At 42.9% G+C, this 19,510-nt stretch overlaps 1 long non-coding RNA gene across 2 annotated transcripts in view; it reads left to right on the forward strand.

Annotated features, from left to right (window-relative positions):
- Positions 1-393: 393 nt before the first annotated feature.
- Positions 394-19,510, forward strand: part of LOC133371679 (uncharacterized) — a 117,832-nt gene continuing 98,715 nt past the window's right edge. For both annotated transcript variants that reach the window (XR_009759361.1, XR_009759362.1), the window contains exon 1: positions 394-689. This is a non-coding gene — a long non-coding RNA (uncharacterized LOC133371679). The remainder of the gene's footprint in view (positions 690-19,510) is intronic.

Consider the following 19,510-nt stretch of genomic DNA (forward strand, 5'->3'; position numbering starts at 1 on the left):
AAAAATCCCTCATGAAAATTCATCAGGACTTTAGTACGCATTTTTGTATGCAGTTGTGAGCGAGGTACAGATTTTTGCAAGGAACTTTTCCCTAATGTGTAATGCCTTGTGTTTGTTATTTTCACTGATATGGTCATCTTTATGCCCAATTTCCCCAAATATGTGCCTTTTAGAACACATTACTTGGTTGACGACCTGCAGCACAAAATTTGGAGAAGTATGAATTTCAAAGGTTAGCTGGGTGTCAGTTGTTGTATTGATTCAGAAAAGTGCAATTTAGGTAGGTTCTCCTTTAAATGTGAATTCAATCAAAGTTCTGTCCCATTCCTATGTCCAGGTGAAGATATTCTTGGGAATTACTCCCATGGGCCTTTTTCTTTTCAGATGAAACACAGGCAGCTGGGGAGGCTGTAGGACACTAAATAAATGTTTACTGGAAAGAAAACACACACACAAGTTGCTTACAATGGTGACTTGAGCTTAAAGGTCCATATCTGCAGAAATTCCACAGAAATTTGAAGGTGCCCTCGGAATGAGGCAGAAAAAGCCTCTTTTGCAGAGGAAGAAAACCTTCAAGAGTTTGGAGGACGGATTTCAGCGCAGCACTTTGAACTTTGCACAAAGGGCTCCAGCGTGAAGTCAGCCTGTGTCACCATGAAACAAGCGCTGGGACTTTGCCTGTTGCCCACGTAAGTGCCTATTGAGCTTTCCTTTATTTGAATAATTGATCTGTATACTGAGTTGTCAATATATGTCAATGTCTCCGGAATGTTTAAGTAGGCCCTTGTCTGTTCCAAGAGCTTTAGTTGCTTAGGAAGCATTTTCTGGTTTTCTCTGTTTGTAAGTTAGTTCTACAGGAAGCAACCAAAGGGAGATTTCTGTATGCAGAGCAGGGGGTGGGGGGGAAACGTGAAGGTTGCTGAGAGTTGTTAGGAGACTCCTATTGCCCTCACAGAGCTACAGCTGCTTGAGAGGTTTAATAATCAGTCCCTCTTCCCAGAGAACTCTGGGAGTTGCTCCTAACAACTCTTACCACCCTTCACAAAATACACTTCCTGGGATTCTTTGGGGGAAGCCATGACTGTTTAAAGTGGAATAATAGTGGAATAAATGTATGGTGTGAATGTAGCCTAGGACTCCTAATGCAGGCTCCCTTCCTTCACTCTCTTCAGTTGCACCTGTGCAACTAAACTGCCTGCAGATTGTCATTAGCAGCACCTGCACATAGCCTTGGTAAAGTTGCTGCAGTCTCAGAGGTGTTCAGGGTGGGGAGAGTCAGTGTCTGCTCTGCTGCAGTACAGATTCATAAAGCGGCACATCAGTAAAACAGACAACCTGAGTGTCTAATGTAACCTGACATGTCACACCTCGCTTTGCAATTTGTTTCATTAGTGTCAATTAGAGCAATCGCTGCAACTCTTTGGCACCAAGGGAGCCTGCCACGCAATCTGAGGCACGAGCAAAGGCCGGGGGCCAGGGGGAGAGGGAACAGTGTCACAGATTGTATAATTGCCGTTTCTTATTTACTCAGCTGGCTCCTGTGAACTTCTCCTGGCCTGGGTGACAGCCTAGCAGAGTTTGTAAAAATCCCTTCCTGCTGTATCTTGGGCTTGAATGAGGGCAGACTAGGGTAAGGATGGTGAAACCTGTTTCAGCCTGAGGGTCACATTTCCTCCTGGGTGATGTTCTGAGGGTCAGATGCCAAATGGGTGGACAGGGGCAGAGGCAAAACAGAGCAGAGCAACAAGTGTAAATGTTACTTTGATGCAGTAGGCTAATTTCTCCACATGCTCACACATCCCTCTCTGTCCTCCATGCAGGCAAGAGGCGTCATCAGAGTTCAAGGACACTGTCTAGCCATGCAAAAATCACTTGAGGGGTGAGACAAAGCAGAGCCAGTGAAGGGTGTGGCCTGGGGAGAGGTGGTGTGACCTGGCAAAGCTTTCAAGGGCCAGACAGAGAGGTCTGGAGGGCCACATATCTCAGGTACCCAACCACTGGAGTTGGGATTGGGAAGAAAATTGACTGGTCCATTTTTTACATCATACTGATCTGATGCTGCTGAACTCGCTTGTGAATCGGAGCATGACTCCCATTCGGATCTTGCAAAGCATTTCTGATGTGCACACAGAAGTGTAGGTTATGTCCAGTGCCAGTTTTACTCAGAGTGGGCCCACTGAAACTAATAGACATGATCTATTTACATTAATTTCAGTGGGTCTGTTCTGAATAAAATTTAGTTGGAGACAACCCTATGTACTTTAACTAAGAGATCTGTAGAAAATGCTTATTTTAATGCATGCAATCACAAGCATTGGGAAGTGTGTATGGTACAACGTGCAGAATGGGATGAATGTGTACAGTGGGATGGAACATGATGGAAAGGGGTACCATGGTATGCAATTGGACAGAGCAGGATGGAATCGATCTCTGACTGAAAGAGATAGAGGATGGAATTAGTTGCTCAGCCTATCCCAAGGTGGAACTTTGGTGCAAAATGATGGGGAAATGAACAGCATATCCCTCCAATATGACACAACCCATAGGCAGCCCACTGGTCCTCTTTCCTGTTCCAATGGACAGGAAGTGTTTTTCCCCACTAGCTTCTCTTTTTCTCTGATTCATGTGAGTACAGGGGGAAATTGAGGGGTTAATACCATGGAGTTGAAAAGCTGAGCCCAGACGGTCTCCTGAAATTGGCAACTGTCTCGTTCAGTGCTGATGTTGGGATGGTTTAGGCTAGTTGTCTCCTAATTTCTGTAGTATTAACCCTTAAATGCCCTCCAGCAAGGGGAAAAGCAGCGCAGAGGGGAAGGAGGTAAGAGCAGTGGCAGCAGCTCCAAGCCAGGCTGGATCATGAAGGAGCAAAGGAGGAAGAGGAGGCTTCCTGGCATGGCGTGCTCTGCTGCAGGGCAAGCAGCAGGGACTCCGGAGCCATGGCAGGAATGCCCCCAATGAACTTACAGACAGAGCTTTGGCATTCCTTCTCTCTCTCTCTCTCCTCTCTGACTCCTCTGTCGCCCAGTCTCCCTATTTGGGTTTTGTGTTACTTTAAAAGGGTGAGGCCAAGAGGGAGGGGAGGAGGGGGGTTTGAGGAGGAAAGCAAGAGGGCAAGGGACCCTCGTAGCCTTTGCCCATGGGCCCCCAGAAACCTGGAGCTGGCCCTGAACATAGCCATCACGTTTAGTAGGCACTAGTAGCCTTGTTGTTGTTATGTGCCTTCAAGTTGATTATGACCTATGGTGACCCTATGAATCAGTGACCTCCAAGAGCATCTGTCATGAACCACCCTGTTCCGATCTTGTACGTTCAGGTCTGTGGCTTCCTTTATGGAATCAATCCATCTCTTGTTTGGCCTTCCTCTTTTTCTACTCCCTTCTGTTTTTCCCAGCATTATTGTCTTTTCTAGTGAATCATGTCTTCTCATTATGTGTCCAAAGTATGATAACCTCAGTTTCATCATTTTAGCTTCTAGTGATAGTTCCGGTTAAATTTGTTCTAACACCCAATTATTGGTATTTTTGTGGTCCATGGTATCCACAAAGGTCTCCTCCAACACCACAATTCAAATGAGTTGATTTTTCTCTTAGCCGCTTATTTCACTGTCCAACTTTCACATCCATACATAGAAATCAGGAATACCATGGTCTGAATGATCCTGACTTTAGTGTCCAGTGATACATCTTTGCATTTCTCTCATAGCTGCCCTCCCCAGTCCTAGCCTTCTTCTGATTTCTTGACTGTTGTCTCCATTTTCGTTTATGACTGTGCCGAGGTACTGATAATCCTTGACAAGTTCAATGTCCTCATTGTCAACTTTAAAGTTACATAAATCTTCTGTTGTCATTACTTTAGTCTTTTTAATGTTGAGCTGTAGTCCTGCTTTTGTGCTTTCCTCTTTAACTTTCATCAGTATTCTTTTCAAATCATTACTGGTTTCTGCTAATAGTATGGTATCATCTGCATATCTTAAATTATTGATATTTCGCCCTCCAATTTTCACACCTGCTTCATCTTGGTCCAATCCCACTTTCTGATTGATATGTTCTACATACAAATTAAACAAATAGGGTGATAAAATACACCCTGTCTCACACCCTTTCCGATGGGGAACCAGTCGGTTTCTCCATATTCTGTCCTTACAGTAGCCTCTTGTGCAGAGTCTAGGTTGCGCATCAGGACAATCAGATGCTGTGGCACCCCCATTTCTTTAAAGCATTCCATAGTTTTTCATGATCTACACAGTCAAAGGCTTTGATGTAATCTATAAAGCACAGGGTGATTTTCTTCTGAAAGTCCTTGGTCTGTTCCATTATCCAACGTATGCGTGCAATATGATCTCTGGTACCTCTTCCCTTTCTAAATCCAGCTTGGACGTCTGGCATTTCTCATTCCATATATGGTAAGTGCCTTTGTTGTAGAATCTTGAGCATTACTTTACTTACTGGTAGCCTTATCCTCCATAAATTTGTCTAATCCTCTTTTAAAGGACAGAATATTTTGTCATAGCCCTGGAAGGGGCGATGTATATTGTCCAAACTAGAAACCTCGCATACATCAATCTCTAGATGGGGTTTGAGTTCTTCAGCATCCCCTTATTCAGGGCATGGACCTTTTGGCTAAAAGTGCATTGGATCCCTGGCTATCTTAATAGGGATGGGCTAACTCCATAAGGACACAGGAAGAGCCTGGTGGATTAGGCCAGTGGCCCATCTAGTGCAGCATCCTGTTCTCACAGTGGCCAACCAGATGTCTATGGGAAGCCCACAAGCAAAGCCTGAGTGCAAGAGCACTCCCCCCTCCTGTGGTTTTCAGCAACTGGTATTCAGAAGAATACCGATTCCAACCATGGAGGCACTATGCTTCTGAATATTCTTAACTCTCTGCATCAGCCCCCACAAGAATTTGTCAGGATTGCACTGTACATTTCTCCTTATATGCATAGTTTTGCAAGCCATGTTGCTTCATATAATGCATTTGGGTATGTTATTTTCACCAGTGTATGCATTTAATGCACACTTTCCCCTAACATTTATTATTACATTTATATCCCACTTTGCCACCACACCAAAGAAGATTCATGACACCAATATGGAATAATGTTATATTTATTTAAATATAACAAATATTAAACCATAGCCAATTTCAGCCAATTAACCAGATTGAACCTGCTTTGGGCAGGTGAGGATAAACCTAACTGGGAGGGAGTATTCCCTCCTATCCTCCGGGCATGTCAGTCACCACGAACTGTAACTCACCAGTCAAGGATGTGGGAGAACTTGTCCCTCCTTGCTAGTAGAGCCAGGTATGTGGTTCCAACCTCCACAGCCTGGCCCCACCATACAGGAGTTGACTATGATGCACAAGTTGGTCCCACAAGGACACTCCCCAAATCCCCACCAGACATTCAGCACTGATGGTCCCCTAGTGAGTGCCCTTTACCAAAAATGCCTCAGTCTCCTGCTTTTTACCCCCTACTTCCTCACCTGCCCGAATTCCATGCCAGCCAAAGCAACACAGCCACACACACACCTTGAAGGCCAATCGAATCAACCCAAGCAGTATGGAGTAGGCAAAACAAAAGGGATTCTGAAATCAGAATCTCCCCCCCCAAAAAATTCCTACTCAGCCTCAACTGGCTACTAGCAAAAGCCCATACTGCCAAGGGAGGGCGGGTGGGTGCCTCAAGGCGAAAAGAGGCAAGTTTCAAGGATGGAACGGGCTTTTAAACCCGCTAATCCCTCCTTCCCATTCGTCTATAGACCCCACTCAAAACCTTCGGGAACATTCCCAAGCCTTCTGAAAAAGTGGGGAGTGGTGGCACAAACACACCCCCGCCCAAGGCGGGAATGCCATTCCTCCAAGGAACTCAAGATGGCATACAGACACAGTTCTCCTCTCTCCCCGTTTTATTCTTGCAACAACCCTGTGAGGTAGGTTAGTCTGAGAAATAGCGACTGGCCCAAGGTCACCTGGTGAGCTTCACAGCCTAGCAGGGATTTGAACCCTGGTCTCCCAGGTCCCAGTCCGACACTCTAACCCAGCCTTTCCCAACCAGTGTGCCTCCAGATGTTGTTGGACCACAACTCCCATCAGCCTCAGCCAGCATTGCCAATGGTCAGGAAAGATGGGAGTTGTGGTCCAACAACATCTGGAGGCACACTGGTTGGGAAAGACTGCTCTAACCATTACACCACACATTTTTCTGGTTCAAGAACTCCACTGCAAAAAAAAAATCTGAGAAGTGCAGATGTTGAAGGATGGCTGCATTTTGCTCCATATGTTGTTGTTTTTTTGGTAAGTGCAAATTGCCAAACTGAATCGATCCTCCATCCCTGGGGGAGGGGGCATTTTTGACTCAGAGAGCAACATGACTTAGGCCTGGGCCTGGCTAAACATGTAGATTTGCTTTAGTCATGAGCAGCTGCACATTCAGCATATCTTCTAGCCTTCCCCGTAATCATGATCCTGATTGTGTAAACAACCCCCCCAACTCCCCATTCTGTGATTTATTCTATTAGCAATAATATACATTCTGCTTCAACATGTGGGAAATCTATTAAGATGGGCACGATTGAATTAGCCAATCTTACCGCATTTCCTTGTTAATGAAACTGAACAATAGTTTCATTGGTTATGTTATTACTTTCCCCTAGTGGGGTGATATGGTTTTAGCACCACGGGAATGGGGGGGGAGCTTTAAATGAGGGAGCTGTTCTAGCGTTGACTGTTTTATCGGTGCTCTTTGGTAGCTTAATATTGCAAAGTTGCTATAGTACTTTTCCTGCCTGCCTCCCTCCCACCCATGGGGGGCTGCGGCTAAGAGGTCATCTTTGTGTTAATCCCCTTTGAGGAGTAACACGTACATATATCTTGGTGTAATGGTCCCAGAAGAAATCTGAAGTCATCTCAGACGTTGTGGCAAAGTAGAGATATTTCAGATAAAGATCCTGAAAAACACATAATTACACAGATATCTCTGCTGTTCCCAGGAGCAGCCACTTGCTAAATACATTTTTTTTTTTTTTGGTAGCAGCAAAGGATAATATGCAGGTTGATATTTCCCCCCTGACAGTACTGAAGTGTTCCTATAATGCTTATCAAGTTTGGCTCTTGCCAATGACTTCATAAAAGAGCGGAGGAAGGGAGGTTATTTCTTTGTGCCAGCTGTTTGCTACACAGGGCGGATCTAGACCTTTCCACAAATGCGCGGGGGGGAGGACTATGAAAAACGACATCCCTATGTCGACATCTCCTAGGATCATCCAGTGCATCTCACCAGGTTATGCTATGTTGTGCTTTATTTATGTACCCCTTTTGGGGCCCTAAAGCAGTGAACAGCATATTTATACAGAAGAAAGATACAAAGTACGCACCAAAAAAATACCATCAAAACAATATAAATTAGCACAAGCACCAAATACCCCCAATCCCATTTGAATGACAAATGAAAGGCCTCTTCTACTAGGATAGGCTATGGGTCCACCTTGCCTAAGGATGGGGCTGGAATTAATTTGAGATCCAACTCTCCCACACTTGTTTGCAGATTGGAATGCAACACCCAGTCAAATGATACAGTTCTCTGGGTTTCACAGTGTATTCTCGGTGCGCAAAAACATCTATTTTATGTCTAAAATATGCACACCAAACACACTTTTTACTGGTGAATGTACTGAACAGCACTGAAACAGAATGTTTTCGACCAGCCGTGTTTGAGCTTGCTACACTTCTAAAGGAAGAGAATTGATGCCAAAATACTAAAACCTACCTGGAGATGCCAGGGATTGAACATGGGACCTTCTGCATGCAAAGCAGATGCTCTGCCACTAAGCAGTGGCCTTAGTCACATAATTTTATAAACATCTTGCATGCCCCCCCCAGGTGTCTCCCCCTGTCTCAAAAATCCTAAGGAAAAACAAAACAAAAAATGAATCAAATGTAGGCAAGTACTTAAGAGAAGAATCGTATGTCTCTTGGCCAGAGTGGACTGTGGATGAAGCTCCAAAATCTGATGTTTACTAGATTTTCAGATTCCAACAGTGGTTCCCTGATAGGTTATGGCTTTACAGCCAAATCTGAAGACGAGATTGAAAAGTTACAATTGCAGTACGATACACAAAACCTGGTCTTTTTATTTCTGAATTCCTGCAATCTGGCCCCACAAATTCAGGACAACTTGCCTGAAAAAATAAATAAATAGAAAATGAATACAGAATTTTTCACAATTGTCATCTACGATGGTGTTGTGTTTCCCATTCAAAGCACAAACAGCTATGGAAATCAACCCAGATTTAAGCCATTCTTCTTCTGTATTATGCATCGTTAACCACAATTGAGTTAAATGAGGAACATATGTGCAGACCAACAGTTGTCAACCTACAGACTGTTCAGGATACTTATCTGCAGTGTAAAATATCCTGACAATCAGACGTATTCATGGCATCTGAGGCTGCAAGAAAAGATGTATATGCTTTTCTCACACACACGCTCCTGCATCTATGCTTTTAGAAAATCAACCTGTGATCAAAAATCATAAATCTGCATATAGTCCAGTTCCAGAAGTATCATAAAAAGAGCCTTGCTGGATCAGGCCAATGTCCCATCTAGTCCAGCTTGCTGTTATCACAGTGGCCAACCAGAGGCCACAAGAGCTTTGAACGACAGAGCTAGGTGAAGGAGCACCCCCAGGTATCAAAGTGCTTATTACTGTCTGGATCACCATGCCTGCGTTGTTGTGAGCTTGCTCTGTCTTTTTTGCCAGTTTGGTTCTTCACTTTCACTAAGTCAATCATGTTTTTTTTTTTTGTCAAGACTAGCCTCTTAATCTTCCTCAATGCTCAGTGCTCTGTGACTATTAAGTTTGTAGCTCTTTGGTTCCTGACCCCATGCCTTGCCTGCAAGAATTGTGCAGAAAAATAGAATCCCTTGAACTGGCACTTTCTGGGAGAAACTAGAAGCCATTCCAATTAAGGGACCCAGTTTTCAGCCTAGTTCTGTTATGCTATTCATAAACAGGAGCTCCTGCCATTGTTTTGCAATGATAAACTGCTGATCAATAGTATAGACAAACAGTTCTGATGCAAGGCCATTCACCAGCTGAATCTTAAAAGATATTCATCAGCTCTTCTTGTTTAAAGAAATCTGGGCACAATTTAACTTCGTGTTAAAGCTAGCACCTTGGGTGATATCCAGTTTAATCACATTCAAAGTAGACCACTAGGTTGTATCAAACTAAATCCTACTCAGAGTAGACCCACTGAAATTCATGAACCTAAGTTAGCCATGTCCATTGACTTCAATGGGTTCACTCTGATTAGGACTAACATTGGATACAACCCACTGCAATCAGTAGGCATAACTTATTTATTGATATTACTATTATGAGACTACTACTATTCCTCATTTTTTTCATAACATGAAACTCAGAGTGGCTCACAAAAAACACACATTTACAAACAAGTGAAACCACAAGGATAAAATAACCTAAGTTATACAATTAACATATATCTAATTTAATTAATTTTTATTTTTTTAAAAAATAATTAACATATATCAAAGAATAGCTCCAACTCAACCACACCCCACTACAAGCAGAAAATTAAGGTCCAAAACCCTGGGTAGATAAGAATGCTTTTGCCTGGTGCCTAGAAACAGATAGTGATGGCATCAGGCATGCCTCCGGGGGGGGGGGGATATTCCATAAACAGGAGCCACCACTGAAAAGGCTCATTCTTGTGTCGCCACCTTCTGCACCTCCCTCAGAAGCAGCACAAGAGAAAAGGCTTCAGATGATAAATGCAGGGTTCAAGTTGGTTCATGAGAGGAGAGGTGGTACTGGGGTACTCAGCTGCATAAGGTTTGCATCCAACAAAATGGTGTGTGTGCTGAATCCTCTGCCTGTTCGCAGAGGGAAAGGAGGAGGAGAGGAAGGTGCACTGGGCTTGCAGAAAGTAATTCCACATGTGCAATGATTTAGTTCAATGCAACTCTAGGTGTTTGAAGCACAAAAGAGAACTTTGCAGAACTCCATTGTGGGTGATATATGAGTTCTGCTTTCCACAATACATATGCCCTCCCTTTGCACAGTACACTAAAGTGTAAAAAATTGCGATCTCCCCCCTGGGACCGCATTTGTGTTAACATGCAAAGCTCTTATTAGTAAGTGGAGACTGGTGGCTCTAATGGCAGTGGGGCAGTGAATCCGCTCTGGGTTTTAGTCTGAACATTCAAAGAGCCATCCACGGTGCATTCAGCACCTTGGACAGCTCTTTGGAAGTTCAGACTAAAACCTGGACCAGATTCAGTGACCCATTGACATTGGAGCCACTAGCCTCCACTGTTCATAGATGGCCATTTTTACCTCGCAGCCTTAAAGGTTATGGGTGAGGTCATTTCAGGCAACATGTTGCGCTACAGTTTCTTACCAAGCTGGGTGCTTACAAGAAATTCAAAGGAAGCAGCAGAGCAGGCAACTCGTATCTTCCATAATGCATCTACCTCCTTGCATTTTTGAACTATTTCTTCACAATTAAAGATTTAATTAATCTAAATATAGACTTCAGTAAAATGTGTCTGATTAACACTCATAATTTCAGTGCCTTTACAGCATAACAAATCTCTTAGGAGAAATATCCTCCTTTAATGACCTCCATCATTTTTTAAAAGTTTCCCATCAAAGTCGTTTGAATGGAATTACCCTTTTACAAGAAACAAGTTGTATACATAGTAGACATTGATCTCAACTTCTTCAACACCCTCAAACCCCCTCACCACATTAAGGTGTGCATCCTAGAGGGGTATGGATTAGGCCCTGCTTAAGAGGGGTTTGGATTAGGCCCTGCTGGTGTGGATTAGGCCCTGTTTAAGAGGCTGGGCCCAGCACAGGCCTGGCAAGACCTGGCAGCCCATCACACCACCCCCATTTTGTTGTTGTTATGTGCCTTCAAGTAGATTATGGCTTATGGCAACCCTATGAATCAGCGACCTCCAATAGCATCTGTCATGAAGCACCCTGTTCAAATCTTGTAAGTTCAGGTCTGTGGCTTCCTTGATGGAATCAATCCATCTCTTCTTTGGCCTTCCTCTTTTTCTACTCCCTTCTGTTTTTCCCAGCGTTACTGTCTTTTCGAGTGAATCATGTCTTCTCGTTATGTGTCCAAAGTATGATAACCTCAGTTTCATCATTTTAGCTTCTAGTGATAGTCCTGGTTTAATTTGTTGTAAAACTGGGTGGCCACATTTCAGCTCCGGGTGTGTTGGCACTCACCAGCTGAGTTGACTATTATAAGCATGCTTGCCAGCGGTGGCTGGTGCCCATTGGGACTGGTGAGGCATAAGGCAAGGAGGCCAGCAAGAGCCAATAACAGGCAGAGCCAACTAATTCTGCTTTTGTCCACATCCTCCTCCTCTCTGCTGAGTTCCTCAAGGGCACCATTGAAACTGCGGAGAAGGGAGCTGCCAGGTAGAGCCACCCCCTGTGCTGAAGGAGGCAGGCAGGCAGGAGCTAGATGAGGACAGACTGCTTGTTGGAACATTTCCCCATTCGCCCTAATGTAGCAGCCTCCACTGATGCCTGCTGCTTTGTGACGACTGCTCCTTTGTGTACGTGTAAAGGTTTGTCCTGGACGGTAGTGTTTGCAGCATGTGAAGGCTTGCAACAGGGCTTAGCTGCCCTGAACTGGGCACATATATATTGAATCATTTCCAAGGTACATTCTATGAGTGCTCCGTGCAATTTTGGGTTGCGGGGTGGGCCTTGACAATTGCTCTTATGGAGTTGAACGACAAAACCACCACGGCAAAGACCAAAGCTTTCATGAACGACGAGCTAAGAAAAGAAAGAGCAACGAGCTTGCATTTTCATTCAGCAGCACAGAGGCACAGCTGCTTTGCAAATATGCTTATAATGGCCCCATACGACAGTCCATCAGAGCATGAATAATTCAGTGTTTTCATATTCTACAACACTCCCCCCACCCAAGGAAAAAAAACCATGTTCTATTTATTTCTTTAAGTTCCTGTTGTTGTCATCTCTTTTTTCTTTTACCGGACACGGTAAGCCATGGAAATAAAAGGACTTTAAAAGGGTTCAGATACGATCTGTGCTTAGCTTTGATTTAACACAGAGGTTGGTTGCAGTGTATGTTGTTTTTTCCCCCATCTCTTTCTCTCTCTCCCTCTAAGTTAAGTGTTACTTTTATATCCAGAAGAAGCATTGAGTAAACAAATAAAAAATTCATTAGCGATAGGCAGCTTGAGGAAGATGAAAGGTTTTACAATGTGAAAAGCTCGTTCTCAGTGCTGAACAGCCAGCCGCGGGATCATTAGCGCAGCGTGGCGCCCAGCACACATAACAGGCATTACTGCATGTAATCTGGGTGAAATTTACTAATATTTCAAGCAACGATACAGTGGCGTTATTGTCATTATCGTTACTGTTCTTTTATTTGAACAGTTTCCCACAAGGCTGTTAAACATTTCCAAATTTAAACTCTGAATAGATGCCGGCTCATGTCAGCAGTTTAATTTAGGGCTGTGCCAAAATCTGTCCTCCAGTTTCTCAAGCGTTTGCTTTCCCCGGGAAAGAGGCTTCCATTTTTCTGTCCTGTTTAGGATTTTTGAGCTTACCTTGGTTTGCTTTCACTCTGTAATTTATTCCATTATTCTGATGATTTCTTACCTGGCAATTTGCACATTGTATTTGATATTTCATACAACTTAAAGGCTAGTTCCAGAAATCTAGTGTAATCTAGTGGAAGTTTAGCATTCATTTTGTTGATAAATGATCCTAGAAATAATTGGTTTGCAAGCTTGGGAACCCAGAAAATTGTGAGAGTTTTGTGCTAACTGCAGCCACTCACATGACAGGCATCCCTGCATGCAATGCATCCCCACCCTTTAGGCAGATGTCAAATTTTTTTGCATGTTTTTTCCCCCCTGATGGAAATTGTACTGATGTTTTGGCATAGGTTCAGGTAGCAGCTTCCCCTCCCTCCTTTTCACACCCCTGTGTCCGGACACTAACTCACGCAATGAATTATGGGGGAACAACAGTACACATGTATATAAATGGGTGAAGGACGTAAACAAGTTCATTACAGCAGTGTGAAAGACATTGGCATGAAATGTCTGTATATTGGCAGAAAAAGTCACAGCTCCTTAACATAACAGGTCCTGCAGTGTGAAATTTTAGAAATCGTGACTGAAGCGCTCTCATTTTAATCCGCAGAATGGACACAATAAGCCCCATGTGTGAAAGCAGCCTTGTTGTTGTGAGTGAGCTGAGGCCTCCCTGGCTGGCTGTCCTTCCTCATCTGGGAGGAGTTACTTCCTGAAGTCTTCCCTTGGGCTTTAATTGAAGCGTGGGCACCTGGGGAGGCTGCAAAATGCAGACTGCTGGTGAGATTATTTGTAGAGTGAAAGAATGGGCATTCACAAACACCCCTCAGCCACTTCAAAGGTAAGCGCAGCAGTGCAAAAACTAACCTTTAGATGTCAAGCTGCACCTTTGAAAATTCCCTCTCCTGCACAACCACTAGAGGAGTGGAGGCAAGTCCTTTGCACCTGTCAGTCCTCATGAACATATGCTTGTTTGTGCAACTTGTGATTCTTTGATTTCATTTAATAACTCAGTGTCTCATCAGCTTCAAGACTGGAGGCGTAAACTGGCCTTAAGCTTTTCAAGAGAGCACACATACCGTTTCCTCTTATACTGCAGGGTAACTTGTCACAGCCTTGCTGAGCAAACCTTGTCTCTGAACTTGGAGGTTGAGAGACTTTATTAAACACCCACATAGTTATGCACAAATTTCACTGCCCAGCTTCCACTTTGATGGGCTTCTTGAGTTGCCTCTACTCCTCAAAGGCCATTTAGGCCTCTAGATCTCAACATTGCAATGGTGCTCATCCACCTGTTAAAGGAAACCTTCATAACTAACTGCTGGGATTGGCAGACATGGAACGTAATGTTCAGAAGCATGAATGGATTTTTGAAAGGACAGCACAAATTCAAGGAGGAACGGTCAACGAACACCTCCCCAGTAGCAATGTGCCAATCTGTACATTGCGGCTTCTTTCAGATTATCATTTTTGCTATCATAAGATCAGTTCCTCCACATTTCCAAATCACTTTACATTTTTAAAAAATCCTCATCAAACTTCATGAGCATTTTAGTGTGAATATCTCTCATTATGTACATGCTTATATTAGGGGATGTGTTAGAATTCTACGCAATTTGGATTTTGTACTGAATTTTCCATTAATTTGCTTATTCTCTATTGTTGCGGATTGGGTTTTTATGTAGCGATTTCCCACAGCTATTTTCAAAAATTGGTGTTTTTAAGAAAAAAATCCTCCTTTAAAATATCAATATTTAGAATGATAATTTATTTCATTTATCAATTTTTTCTTTCAAAATACCTATTTCCTTGAACATTATCTATATATGCTTTCAAAATATTGTTATGTCCTTTCAAAATATTGATTCTGCAGTATTCTGCTGTTGCTGATGGGTGTTGGTCTTCTCTTTTGGCTTCCCGAGTGTGCAGTTCCTTCCCCCTGGAGTCACGTACGTCCCTACATTATTGGGCTCCCAGCAGCAGGTCTCTGAGGTCTTTGTAGTAGGTGCAAAGCTCTTAGTGTAATTATTGACTACTGCAAACCTTTAAATGTGTCATGTTATCTCTTCACCCAGCACATAGTTAAACCCTGGAATTTGCTCCCATAAGTAGTAGTGATGGCCACCAATATGGATGGCTTTAAAGGGAGATTGGACAGATTCATGGAGGAGAAGGCTATCAGTATTAATAGGGGGAACTCTCAGCACCAGTGGCGGCTAGCGGTTCCATGTCAGTGGTGTAGTGGAATCTGCTCAGGGTTTTAGGGCTCATCTACACAGTGGTTTACTGTGTGTTTGGTGCTACTCACATCTTTTATTTCACATGGTTCACATCAGATTACCAGCAATCAGAAGAAATCAAGCAGTTTCCTCCCTGTAAATCTAATCCACTGATAATACAAAAAGGATGAAAAAACCTTCCTCACTCCGTATCTATAGTGCTTGTGGATGCTTTGCTCCAGTGCCTTTAGGTGGATGTGTCAATCATTCCCCTCTCCATACCCACTCCCTCCTCCTCCCTTCATTTTATTTCCTGTAGGCTGACAAGCAACTTCCGGCTGCTCTCCTCTATTCTGCTGGCCATTTTGATGTTGCTGCAAATGGTGCCTTTATGGAGTATAACATTGCTGAAATAAAGAGTTGTATTTCAGTTGTATCCTACCAGGGAAAATACAGATATTTGCACTTCTGTTTTTTTTTAAAGGAACCCACTGCAGCATGCTCAGTTGCCAAGCAACTACAGGGAGTGCAAATGTTAAATTAGAGGCCATAGTCATTAGGAAACTGTGTGATTGATCCTTCCCCTCAGTGTGAATAGAAAACACTGTGTTTGCGGCTGACATTGAGCCCTTACTGTGGACGGTGCAAATAGAAAACAGAGTTAAATACAGCGTCTTTAGTGCTCCCTAAGTCCAAACTTTCAAGGAGCTGTCCAAGGTGCTGGAGCCCCCAGCCACCACTGCTTAGCAGGAGAATGGGGAGGGGGTTTCCGACAACTGTCAGCACCCTTAATCAACTACAGTTCCCAGGATTATTTGGGAGAAGCCATGACTGTTTTAAAGTGGTATGATATTGCTTTCAATGTGTTGTGCAGATTGGGCCTAAGGAGAAGGAAGGTGACAGGCAGCGCCACCCCTTGCACTGGTTGTAAGTTAGAAGGCAGGCAGGTGAATGTTCCTTTTTTGTTTTTGTATTGTTGTTATTGTTGTGAAATCATTGAGAGAATGATCCGGCTATACATCCATAATTTGCAAACATAAAGAGATACAAATGACAGCAACAACTCTGGACACAAATTTATTTACACCATTTCAGACTAAGCTTTTATTTTTTAATATTACAAACCATTTTTTCTTTATTCACAAACCACTGTAGTGATATAAACACTAATTTCTAAAGACAGATATACACACTTGTTGGGTTTTTTTAAAGATTTGTAACTGTTTTGAAGTCACAATATTCTACATATGGTATTAATCATTTCTTTTAAAATCAGAATTAATATTATAAGTAATAATTTATATAACTGGAAAAAAAACATTCCTTATACCAGACATACATTTGAGTAAAATGAATGACTGGAGTGTTGTAGGAGTTTTCACAAAAATATTTTTCCCAACAGCATTCAGCAACCACATCCATTTGCAATTATTTCCAAGAATTAAACATTTAATATTTATTGGGGACTGCACCCAAGTCGTGATACAGCCATTGACTTCAAAGTAAAAATGAGAAACTAACTTATCACCCACACATCAGGAGATCTATGTGTGCAAACTGATTTTGGTAAGAAAATAAATATTTCTTTAACTGTTAATTTTTATTTTTGTTTTAAAAAAGTATTTCAGAGTGCATATAGATGTGCATTTTTTGAGAGGTCAGGCTACCATGCTCTCCAGGACTGGAGCAACATATTCCCTTTCTGGGACTGAACTTGGAAGAAACTGGTTCAACCACTTTATAGCTGAAGCCAGTATGCACACCACTGATTGGTTAGTGCACATGATATCACCCACCCACCTTCTCCAATCCTTTTTCATAGTTTTTGCTTTTGGGGAAATAAATCAATTGACAAACGGCAGCCAGCTCTCCTGAAGACAGACAACTGAACTCAGCAGTGGTGGATGGTGGCCCCATGTCAGCAGAGCAGTGGAATCTACTCTGGGGTTTAGTCCAAATTGTCAAGGAGCTGCCCAAGGTGCTTTCTGACTAAAACCCAGAGTGGATTCCACTGCCCCACTGACATGGAGCCACCACTGGAACTCAGCATTCGGACTGCTGATCTGTATATCTGGTGAATGTATTATCTGAAGCTGGGGAATCTAGTCCCCCTTTCAAGGAGAAAAATGAATTTGGGAGTCCCTTTTCAAGGTACGTCTGTATGCACCCTTTGTTTCTGAACTCTGGTGAATTCCATGGCATTTAAGATATAAATTCACCTCAATAAGGGCTACTCTGAGCCTAAACATTTGGACTGAAAGATTTCCCTCACCAAGCTGTGAAATACTGGGGGTGGGGTGGGTGGGAGAACATCTCCTAAACATGCCCCGCTGAACTCAACAGAAGCTAAGGAAGAGCATCTAGGCTCTCTCTTGAAATGTCTAATCGCTCAGCCTTCCCCAATGTGGGGCCCTCTACTACAACTCCCATTGCCCTTGACCATTAGCAGAGCTTGGAAAAGTTACTTTTTTGAACTACAACTCCCATCAGCCCAATCCAGTGTCCATGCTGGCTGGGGCTGATGGGAGTTGTAGTTTAAAAAAGTAACTTTTCCAAGCTCTGACCATTAGCCATGCTGGTTGGGTCTGATGGGAGTTATAATCCAAACCATCTGGATGGCATGAGGGTGGGGAAGGCTGCCACACAAGTAGCCTCATGAGAATATCCTGTCATGATGTGTGCCCATAGTTTGTGGCATTAAGCTGGGGCAATAGGAGTTGGAGCCCATCCCGAATTATTTATATTCTGGCAAAGCAAGTCTTGGCTACAGGGAACTTTTGACAAGGACTGGAATGGGAACCCCACAAGTCAACAAAGCAAGTTTGTGCTTTGATCTTGTGGCTATAGGAGCGATGGGTCCTGTTCCCAACCTATGTGGACTTCTCGATTTCCCCTCAGTAAAGGCTGTGCTTTGTGGGCATGGAGATGATCCCTCCTCTAGTTGCACAAGCATTGCATGCGCTCACTAGGACTTGCCTAAAGTTTCTGGGTAGGGACACTGAAGTGGAAGTTTTTTTGCTTTTGATACACCAGCTCAATCCAAGCCTCAAACGACTTTGGAAAGGCTCAGAGTTTGAAAAGCCACTTGCAATTCAGTGGAGCAGATAGGAGGCTGCCACACCAGGGGGCGGGGAGAGGGGGCATGAAAGAAATATTGGATTTGTGATTTGTGCATGAATTCCTCCAGATTTTAGTCTTGGTTTAAAGCAGCCATTCCCAACCGTTGGGTCCCCAGATGTTGCTGGACTACAGTTCCCATCATTCCTGGCCACTGGCCATGCTGACTGTGGGGACTGATGAGAGTTGTAGTCCAACAACATCTGAGGACCCAACGGTTGGGAAAGGCTGGTTTAAAGCATGGGGGTTAAACATGACAGAAATGATGGTTTATTCCCTGACTAGTGGGGAATTTTTTTTGGGGGGGGTAGCCAATAATCTTCTGATATAAATGCTCCAGAAACCTTGTTTTCAAATCTTGTGAAACTTTATTGATGGTTATTGTTCAACTGATCATATTGCATGCACATTACGATGACAAAGAGGAAGCCTGATTCACAAACACTTTTTAAAAAGCAGAATTGTTTATAGCAAGTTGGCAGGTTCACAGCGGTGAATTGATTTTTTCCCTTTCTTTATTAACTATAAAGTGCTTGCCTCTTTTGGCTTGCACAGTACAGCTGAGAATATAATAACTATCTTCAGCAAAAAGAAACAAACGGAAAACAAAAAAACTGTCACGAGACAGTATTTGTTCTGCTTTTATTTATTTTAAATACAAAAAAGCCAAGAAGTCCCCCTGACAAACACCCCAAATTAGGTTAACTTGTAAACAGGACAACATATGCACAGACAAACTGCAATTTTTCACCTGTGCCAGAAACTGCCTCTTTGGCATTACTTCTGTCAGGGTGTTGGGGAGCATCAGAAAAGCCTTCCTCAGAAACATGAATCTAACCATCCAACCAGTGAAGCTGTGGGCACAGTATACATTTAAACTACCTTTAAAGCACATGGCTTCCGCCAAAGAATCCTGGGAACTGTTGTTTGTTAAGGGTGCTGGGAATTGTAGATCTCTGAGGGGTAAACTTCAGTTCCCAGGATTCTTTGGGGGAAGTCATGTGCATTAAATGTGCTTTAAGTGTAGGGTTGCCATCCATCTTTTGACTTTTTTTACAATAAAAAAACTGTTGTCTCGGGCCCAGATAATTCCAAACAAAAAAACCTCTTGGGTTCAGAAGTTGAAGAGGAACAGGCCTGAAGAATTGCAGTTTGCTTACACAACACAGTCATGTTCCAAAAAGTACCAAGCAGATGAAAATACTATGATTTCTCTCTACTCAATGGTTGCAGTACTTGTAAAATGCGTATATAATCTTTTTGTTTTTTGAACATGAGTAGCATTTAAATTCTGTAAAAATGATCATGGGTTGGTCTCAAACTGTTGGTCTACTGAATTTATAACGTAAAGCGCCGTCGGTGTGTAAATGTCTTCAACTGAATAATGCCACCGCCCAGATGTAAATTTTACACACTTCCCCCCTCCCCCAAACTGGTACAAAGAACTCAAATTTTTATTAGTTTGTCTTTTTTTTAAAAGAAAAGAAAAGAAAAATAGAAACAGTGATTTTATAACTTTTTAAATGATTATTATTATTATTTTGAATCCTCCCATA

The sequence above is a fragment of the Rhineura floridana genome, chromosome 17 (genome assembly GCF_030035675.1).
Source record: "Rhineura floridana isolate rRhiFlo1 chromosome 17, rRhiFlo1.hap2, whole genome shotgun sequence".
NCBI lineage: Eukaryota > Metazoa > Chordata > Lepidosauria > Squamata > Rhineuridae > Rhineura > Rhineura floridana.